Source organism: Mytilus edulis, chromosome 8 (genome assembly GCF_963676685.1).
Source record: "Mytilus edulis chromosome 8, xbMytEdul2.2, whole genome shotgun sequence".
NCBI lineage: Eukaryota > Metazoa > Mollusca > Bivalvia > Mytilida > Mytilidae > Mytilus > Mytilus edulis.
In genome coordinates, this window is record NC_092351.1 from 89,189,155 (window position 1) to 89,198,029 (window position 8,875).

Here is an 8,875-nt window from a genome sequence, read left to right on the forward strand (position 1 = left end):
GAAAGTGTTGCGACCAAAGAGGGCGAGTAGTGTTTTCCAACTCCGATGTATTATTTATTTATGTAGTTCATAGTGGGGGAACCTCACTCCCCTGATACGCGAAAAGGGGGATTCGAAGATCTAGTGAAAAGAAGGTAGATCAAGACACACATGCAAGAAATAGCGAGCTAGAACAGCACAGACTGATAGTAGACACACAAACAACGAAATATAAAGATAAATAAAGTAACTAGACACGCAAAACGAAAGAGGGGCGAGGTTAAGGACTGAGCAGTTGCTATAATCATGTGTATCAACTCCAATATACTGAGACAAAATTAATGTCCGCATGCAAAAAATAATTGGAATCAAAACGGACAACCACAAATATCAGAGAGCGGAGTTGGTTTTTTTTTTAGAGAAAATTTATCCATACACTAAGAAAAACGCATATTGTCGGAATAATGGGCTGTCGGAGTAATGGGTTGTCGTAATAATGGGCTGTCAATAGTACATGTTGTCGGAGTATTGGGCTGTCCGAATAATGGTTGTCAGACTAATGGGATGTCACAATTTTTTTTACCCTCCCCCTTTTTTCCAATATCCGTTATTTTTTCGTTTTCTATTTTAAAATTCACTCTCTTTAGTAATATATCCGTGACTGCTGTGGATAGTAAACTTGGAATTGATAGTAAATAGCAAAACCAAGTAATTTGTAGTGTATTTATGTTCTAATGACACGTACAGACAGACGCGAAAAAAATAAATAATACGAAAGTGAGAAAACGAAAATATAACAGATTTTGGAAAAAAAGGGTAGGGTAAAAAAAATGTCCTGTATCCAAGTACCTATGCTTACTATTACATTTGTAAAGCAATAATTTGAGAAATATATATTAAAGGTTATACTAATATGTGAATATTATGAGTCCAGGTAACTCGATCAACTTGATTTGTACGTATGAAAAATTATATTTATTATCTGGTCATGTCCCGCGGTTTTTTTTGTATTGTTGTTATAATAACAGTGTAAGTTAAGACCAAAAAGTAGACCAGGAAAATACTTTATTATCTTTAATAGTTAATTTCTGGAGATCATGTGTCTGTCATTTATTCTGTTATTCACATCTTTTAAACAATTATATTATATACGCATCATATCAAGGATACATTATTTTTTTTGGCTTAATAACATATTATTGGTATTTAGTGCGACCGTGCACCTTTCGGTAGTCTCGAGTGTTTTCTATTATAGCAATGTTTAAGTCGTCATGTTGCGGGATTTTCAAATCCCAAAAGAAGAACACACTTCAAATTCAACATGATTTTCGATTTGGTAACCGCATTACTTTAATATAGATCATTATATATTACATAACCTTACACAATCAATTTACTTTTTATGATTAATCTGATAGATGCATGCCCAATATATTTTATTCCCAAAACCTTATTTAAAAAGGAGGGGACATAGTCAAAGTGTCGTGCAAACCAAATTATTGTTTATTGTCACGGAATAATTACAAACTGTGCTATAGTTTTTAAGATTATTGGATAATTGACTTGTTCTATAGGTACATGTACCTTACTTACCCAGGTGACATATCAGTTGTACCCTTGATATTGGTATCAATTCAAATCACAGGCACTTGTTTCTATCCATTTGAAGACCCACTATTAACGTATATATATACCAGAAATAATGGTTTTAAGCGGAGAGGTGAAAAAATTACTTGGGTACCTTCTCGAAAATATACGTTGATAGTGGGTCTTCCAATGGATAGAAACAAGTGCCTGTTATTCAAATGCTTAATGATATATTAAAAGAAGATGTGGTATGATTGCCAATGAGACCGCTGTCCACAAGAGACCAAAATGACACAGACATTAACAACTATAGGTCACTGTACAGCCTTCAACAATGAGCATAGCCCATACCACAAAGGCCCCGATATGACAATGTAAAACAATTCAAACGAGAAAACTAAGATACATGTATATGTACATTGTACATGTTGTATATGAAGATTAATTAGATTAAAGTAAACAATGTGGTATGTTTCCAAAATAAATGCTATCCGCTAAAGACCAACTGATGTTGATCCAATTACTATAGCCAAACAAATGATACATACATGTAGGTTACCATACTTCCTTCATTTATATTATGATTGTTGAGTATTTTTTTGGAAACATTTCAAACCTTTACATACTGTTTATATATATGTTACAGTAAATAGGTGAAATTAGGAATTATATGTAATTACTAAAATTTAGGAATTACAGGTAATTCCTGATGCACTTAGTTAATACAAGTAATTCCTTAAACGGCCCAGTTATTACCAGTAATTACTAAATTTAAAATGAATATTTACACCTATTTACTGACTGCTAAAACAACCATAACTTTTGATCACCTGACCATAATACAACATTGTTTTAGCTGTGTAATACTAACTAGAAGATCAGTTAGTACTCTTAAAATTTTGAATGGTTGATATGTATAAAAAATATCTTAAATAAATATGGACTTTCAAATATTTGGTTAAATCAGAGTAACTTTAGTTTTAATCCAAAATAGTTTAAGTTGAGCATAATAATACAGATAATTTTTGACCAACTTCAAGTGTTTAGTAATTACATGTAATTCCTAATTTCACCTACATGTATTTACTGTAACATATACATGTTACTACAGTTCAGCGACTCAAGTTTAAAAGGCATTTATATAAAAGAATTTAAACTTAATATCATTTTGTATGAACATCATGTTGAATATTTACATTTTCTCAAAAAGTTTTTATTTTACTTAGCTAATAAAGAAGATGATGGATTCCCAAACAGAAATCTTGATGACAGTGAAAAAATTGAAGAATTGCACCAATTGTTACAGAGAATCGATTTCAAGCAGAAACAGATGCTCAAAGATAAGGGAATACAACAGCCATCCATGTTCCTTCACATATAAAGGTATATATTGTATATATATATTTTGTCTACATTTTCTGAATTTATGATTTTAAAAATCTTTCAAAAGATATAAATGTACATTGTAAGTCATGTAATTCAAATAGAGACGTGCCATTGTCTTTGATAAAAGATAGAGTTACATGTATGCCTTTTTAGTATTATCAGCTTATATACTTACTTAGCCTTGTTAAAATCTATAAATATACCTTATGTATATTACATGTATGTTGAAATGTCTGTCAGAATATATACATATATGCATGTGATCATAATGTTTCAAATAGCCAAACATTGTAATATATATATATATATATATACAACTCGTCTAAACATCAACCCAACAATGTTAGATCTGTAAATTTGCTTTCGCAAATTTTTGGTTCTTCCCTCGCCGGGATTCGAACCCATGCTACTGTGATATCGTGACACCAAATCGCCTGCACTGCAGCCGTCCCGCTAGACCACACGACCACCTGGGCTATATACATGTATATATATATATATATACAACTCGTCTAAACATCAACCTAACAATGTTAGATCTGTACATGTAAATTTGCTTTCACAAATTTTTGGTTCTTCCCTCGCTGGTATTCGAACCCATGCTACTGTGATATTGTGACACCAAATCGCCTACACTGCAGCCGTCCCGCTAGACATATATATATATATTGAGTATTGGAAATCCTGTACACCCTTTCCTTAGACCAAGTTTAACAAATATAATATGAATGTTTAAATTCAACTAATTATCTCCTCTTAGGAACTTTTTATGTTTTATTTTGCAGTAAGCAGCTGTTTGTGATGCTTATAGGCATAAACAATCTAGTCTGGACATGTAAAACAGCAGCTGGTTCTATTTTGAAGTAAGCTATTTGGTGATTACATTAATTTGACATGACCAGACCAAGTCTTGGGATAAATTAATAGTACTCATTGTCATGATTGTACTAGCTTTTTATTGTTTTATATATTTTATGGAAAATACTGTTAGTTGAGGCCTGCAAAAATTTATTTATAAGGAGATGAAGTGTTGTTGCCAATGAGAGTAGAGATATCTAACAAATAGCATGAATAGAGTCATGGAGGATTGAATTCATACTCATTTTTATTAGAGTGTTACAAAATAATTGCAGGAAAAAAAAAAAAACAACAAAAATCAAAATAATTGTGTATTTAGTAGAATTAGCCAAATCAAACAATAACTGACTTAAATCTTGTTTGAAATTTTCACATTTCTATTGATTAAATATTATTTTATAGATCAAATAATAAATAGATAAAAGGGCAGTAATCCAGTCTCAGATTTTTGTTTTGGTTATATTGTATACAGCTGATTGTATTTTAATACTATTTACAAATACTTCTTATATGTCAAAAGAAAAAAAAATTGCTGTACCTGATATTGTGATTTATATTGAAATTGATAAAGACAACAAACTCAATAATGAGCTATTCCAATATCAATCTCCCTAGGGAAAAAATGGGGTGCTACCTAATTTTAGACCTCCATAGTGCCCATAGACACATCAAACACTTGCCAAAATATAAGCCTGAACCCCTGAGGGGATCACACATTAAATTATAAAAGTTGTATATATTCTACACCGTGAATAAGACCAAACAATGATAGAAGGAGTTAGTTTTAAAATATAATTGAAAAACTAAACTGATACAAATCAATATTTTTTTTGATGTTGATAAATAAATCACAATGTGTAATAGTTGTATGCCAGCCTACAATAGTAGAAGGGGTTTATGTTTAATGATCCATGCTTTTGTTTGTTTATTCTTTCATCTGTTCTGCTTTAGGTTCAAGTTTTGGTAAAAGTTTTTGGTCAGGATAGTTGTTAATGATGTTAACGACCAATCAACTTAAAAATAAATATACATGTGCCTTATGTTATGATCTTTCAAAGGATAAATTAATGGTTTGACCCCAATTTCATGGTCCATTGAAAATAGAAAATTTATCACAACTTCTAGCTATTCTTTTTATAGAGTTATTCCACGAGATATTTTTGGGTCACTCATTAGAATATCTTTTAAATATATGATTTTGATTACAACTGCATTAAGATAGAATAATTGCATGCAGAAAATTATTGCTTTTGTCACATATATATCACTTGTCAATTTAATAAAATTAAACATTTTTTTTATTACTTTATTACAGAAGCTACAAAATAGAGCTAAGGCCCTTTAAGCCAAGAAACTGCCAGTGTCAGAAAAGGAGAAATTTAGAAAGGCCATGCAAATTGATTTAATGTCAAGTTGGGACAGTGATTCTGTAGATAAACTCGCCTGATCACAACTGGGATTTGACTGTCACAAGATTTTAAATCTTACATGGATAAACTAAAGTCATTTACTAGACTGTAAATACCAGAGACAGCTGAATGCACAGGGCAAAGAGCTGAGGTCCAAGTAAATCAGAGAGGCCTTGTCACAAGAAATGTACAGAACTTGCATGGATTTTTACTTAAGGGCATATGACACAAAATTGAGAGATATCAATAAAAACTTCTTTAAATTTTAATAAGGACCAATTCAAAGGTACACTTTTGGAATTTGCAAGAACAAAAATACCTTCATGTTTACTTTTGAATTATAGTTGACAGTTTTCAGTTTAAGGGGGGAACCCTTAAAATGAAGTGGTTTGGTTTATTGAATTTGATTATTTTTTAAAGTAAAAAAATGAATTACTGCTCTTTTATTTCAACATTTGCATTTTTTATTAAAATTATTTACAAGTGCAGCATATCGGTGACATCAGATTATGTTAATGTGTTTGGTTAAGCTACATATTTCTTTTTACTTAAACTTTCTGTTGCCTTTTCTAATTAATTAAATGCTGAATAATAATTTGAGTGTTGCTCATTTCAGTGTCTTGTATTTGCTGTCAAAATTTTTCCTGTAAGATTTCACATTATTTATAATCGCTTGGTCAAAGGGAGATAACTTTTTGAATCTTCACATTAGATAATCTGCGAAGAGGATTATGTAAAATGTAAATAGTTGAAAATTAATTTTATGGTTCAATAAAATCAAAATAAGTTATTGCCATTCATTATAAATAAATTTCTATCAAAAATAAGGCTCAAAGAATTTTTTTTTATTTTATTTATATAAATAATAACAAAGTACACACATCATGCACATGTTGACTTCATAAAATTTGTAAACAAAAAAAATTGAAAATAAAACTAAAAAATTTTAACTAATCAGGAGACAGTCAATACACCAAATATATTTATAAGCATATAAACTTATTATTTTCTTCAATTGTCCAAGTACATATTCAATATTGATAATTTTTTGCTTCACATTACATAATTTTGTTGATAAAAGTTTATTTGTGTGCTATTTTATTCAATTGTACATATTTGAAGTATTTCATTACACCTTATTATTTTTATTCTTGCATACAGCATTTAGAATGAAATTTTAATCAATGTTCGAGCAGCAGGATGTTTTTTTTGTCGAGCCTGCAACTTTTGTTGCAGAAAGCTCGACATAGGGATAGTGATCGGGCGGCGGCGTTAGCTAACTTTTTAAAAGCTTAATATTTTAGAAGGTGGAAGACCTGGATGCTTCATACTTTGTATATAGATGCCTCATGTTACGAAGTTTCCGTCAGTCACATGTCAAATGTCCTTGACCTCATTTTCATGGTTCAGTGACCACTTGAAAAAAAAAGATCAGAGTTTTTGTAATGTTGAATTCTCTCTTATTATAAGTAATAGAATAATTATATTTGGTATGTGCGTACCTTGCAAGGTCCTCATGCCTGTCAGACGGTTTTCACTCAGTGAACAAGGTTAAGTTTTGGTGGTCAAGTCCATATCTCAGATACTATAAGCAATAGGGCTAGTATATTTGGTATATGGAAGGACTGTAAGGTGTACATGTCCAACTGGCAGGTGTCATCTGACCTTGACCTCATTTTCATGGTTCAGTGGTTATAGTTAAGTTTTTGTGTTTTGGTCTATTTATCTCATACTATATGCAATAGATCTACTATATTTGTTGTATGGAATGATTGTAAGGTGTACATGTCTAGCGAGCAGATGTCATCTGACCTTCACCTCATTTTCATGGTTGAGTGGTCAAAGTTAAGTTTTTAAGTTTTGGTCTTTTTATCTAATACTATATGCCATAGGTCAACTATATTTGGTGTATGGAAATATTTTATGATCTATATGTCAGTCGCACAGGTTTTATTTGACCTCGACCTCATTTTCACGGTTCATTGCTCAGTGTTAAGTTCTTGTGTTTTGGTCTATTTTTTTAAAACTATAAGTAATAGGTCAACTATATTTGTTGTATGGAAGCATTGTTAGCTGTACATGTCTGCCTGGCATGGTTCATCTGACCTTGACCTCATTTTCATGGTTCATTGCTCTTTGTTTAGTTATCTTGGTTAATGTTAAGTTTATGTGACAGTTTTTAATAAAGCTTTATACTTAGGACTATCAACATAATATCAATGATAAGTAAAGAAGGCGAGACATTTCAGTGTGTGCACTCTTGTGAATTTACGAATTATGTTAATCATGTAAATAATGTTATGTTTTTTGTTTTTTTGCTTTTTGAAGTTTTTAAAATTGACAAATAATGCTAGCAGGGGAGATTATTCATTAATATTTTTATGATGCCAAACTTGAAATTTAGAGGTGCCTATGTTTGCTATTTGTTATAACCCAATTGTTATGATTCTTAAATAATCTATACAAGTAAGCATGTTAATTTGTCAATAACCATTATTTTATTAATTAGTTTGAATTTGATGAGGTTCTTTGATGTAGAACTTGACTTTTTTTATACAAAAGTGTTTTTTTATTTGTTTTAAATGTTTTTAAAATTGTATAACAAACTTTTTGACATTTTGTTTTAATTTATCACCAAAACAACTCTAATTTGTCTGACAGTATCTGAATAAAATTAATTTGTTAGATACTTTGTTTCTTTTATTGAAGTATATACAAAGGGAAATAACTCAAAATTGTTTTTTTTTTTATTATTCTGACCCGATTAGAAGTGATAAAAATAACTATGCCCTAGACAGGATGACAATAAGAAAATGCTAGAAATTGTTGTGTATGGTTATGCTTTGTCCAAAAATTTTTGTTATCTCCTTTATTGTATATTGCTGCCATTGTCAAAATCCAAATCACACATAGATAGCCTTGTCCTATAGTTTATATCTGGTGTTTGTGTTTTTTGTATGTCTTAGATTCTAACTCTTCAAGTTCTTATATAAATTCAGATGCATTGCCATTCTTTACATATAGGTAAAGGCATATTTACAAAATGGTATTGAGCTTTGCAAATGAGTGACATGTATTCGTTGGATTATTGTTTAAGTTTCATCTGTAAAATACAGTCTTCAATGTTTTCTGACAAATTATACATTTGCACATTGCCATTTGAAACCACAAATATTATTCTACTGTAAATACACAGAGCAGCAATCCTTTCAAGTCTAATACTTTGTAAACATGGATCAGAAAAGTTGGAGGATCAATTTTATATGTACAGTAGCTACAAAGTTATCACCATTAAAAATTCCTGTTTTTCCTAATTTTTGTTTTTTTATTTAATTAGATATTTTCAAACCAGATATTTGGGTTAAAGTAAAAACAAATCCCCAACTTCCCTTTTCCAAAAAACAGAGGGAAAAATTCTGCCTTTTCTTTATTATTCATTTGTACTATTGTTTTGCAAGTAGTTATACAGGATTATATTGACTTTAAATTGCATTAAATTTGATGGAAGTTCTAATTTAAATAAGTCATAAACAAGAAATTTATTTGAATTTACATGTAATTAAATTACATAATTAATTAAATTTAATTTATCTTTAAAATTCTTTAAATTTGAAATTTATTAAAATTTAATTTATATTAAAAGATCTTTAAATCTC

At 30.1% G+C, this 8,875-nt stretch overlaps 1 long non-coding RNA gene across 1 annotated transcript; it reads left to right on the plus strand.

Moving 5' to 3' along the window:
- Positions 1 to 1,205: 1,205 nt before the first annotated feature.
- LOC139486566 (uncharacterized) lies at positions 1,206 to 6,752 on the plus strand. Its single transcript, XR_011655605.1, has 4 exons — positions 1,206 to 1,315; positions 2,793 to 2,949; positions 3,738 to 3,815; positions 5,126 to 6,752. It is a non-coding gene; the product is annotated as an uncharacterized lncRNA (long non-coding RNA).
- The last annotated feature ends 2,123 nt before the right edge of the window (positions 6,753 to 8,875 follow it).